At 45.4% G+C, this 1389-nt stretch overlaps 1 non-coding gene across 1 annotated transcript; it reads left to right on the forward strand.

Moving 5' to 3' along the window:
- Positions 1 to 479: 479 nt before the first annotated feature.
- On the forward strand, positions 480 to 552 carry Trnar-ucu (transfer RNA arginine (anticodon UCU)). Its single transcript has one exon. It is a non-coding gene; the product is annotated as a tRNA-Arg (tRNA).
- The last annotated feature ends 837 nt before the right edge of the window (positions 553 to 1389 follow it).

The following is a 1389-nucleotide window of genomic DNA, read 5'->3' on the forward strand; positions in this document are numbered from 1 at the left end:
GAAGTAAGTAGTAATAGGAGAAGAATAAGAAAGGAATTCAGGCCAGGAAGACAAGCATCAAGGTAGTGTGCGTGTGTGTGTGTGTGTGTAGAGGGAAGGAGGGGGGATGGGAGGGGGAGAATGGCTAACGTTCGTCCAACCTTACTGACCCCTCGACCATGACGTAACCGATATTCTCTCTCTCTCTCTCTCTCTCTCTCTCTCTCTCTCTCTCTCTCTCACACACACACACACACACACACACACACACTCTATATTACCAGGGATTAGAACATTCCGTGGAATTAGGAGTATTTAACTTGATAACTGAGAGAGAGAGAGAGAGAGAGAGAGAGAGAGAGAGAGAGAGAGAGAGAGAGAGAGAGAGAATATGTCCATGCAGCAATCCCACCACCACGTATGTTCGTTATTATCACCAACAGCCACATGACCAGCCAGCAACATGGAGTCATAACACACACGGGGATGTAACACGTCGGGTCCCCATGGCGCAGTGGATAGCGCGCTGGACTTCTAATCCAGAGGCCGCGGGTTCGAATCCCGCTGGGGATGATTAAAATTTAGTTTAACTCGCGGGGGAATGGTTATGTATGCCGTTAATTAGGCTGTTATTATTATTATTATTATTTTTATTATTACACTACTATTGCAACAGACTGCTACGTTTATGACTACTACTACTACGGCTTATACAACAACAACAGCAACTACTACTACTACTACTGTTACTACTACAACTACTACTACTGTTACTACTACTATTGTTACTACTACTGCCGCTACTACAACTATTACTACTACCACTATTGTTATTATTACCGTATTGCGACCTTGCATATTAACTGTTTATGAAGCTAATAAGATATGACGGGCAATGCTTCGCGCGTCTCGGTCCCAGCTGTGTTCGGGGAAGCCATGTTGTATTCGCGCCTTGCTATGAGAAGTGAGCCTCCTACCACTCCCTGCCTCATCAATTTCGGGCATGTCTCACCCTTCTACTTACCTCACTCACTTCTACTTACCTCACGTCACTATCTCAGACCCTCACTTCAGCACTGTCCTTCACCTCTCGTAATCTCGCGTCGCCTTACCTCAGTCCTTCACTTCAGTGGTTCACCTCACCTCAGTTTACCTAGCATCCCATCACGTTACTTTACCTCACCTCTTCACTTCATCTTGCCTCACATATCACATCACATTCCCACTTCACCTTAACTCTGCCCTTCTTTTCATTTAACATCTTCACCTCATGTCACATCACCTCACATCACCTTAGCTTACCTTCTCAACACATCACATCACCTGAATTCACCTTTTTAACACCTCACATCACATCACCTCACCTCACATCACCTCGGCTTACCTTTTCATCACCTCACCTCACCTCAG

This window comes from Eriocheir sinensis, chromosome 17 (assembly GCF_024679095.1).
Source record: "Eriocheir sinensis breed Jianghai 21 chromosome 17, ASM2467909v1, whole genome shotgun sequence".
Lineage (NCBI taxonomy): Eukaryota > Metazoa > Arthropoda > Malacostraca > Decapoda > Varunidae > Eriocheir > Eriocheir sinensis.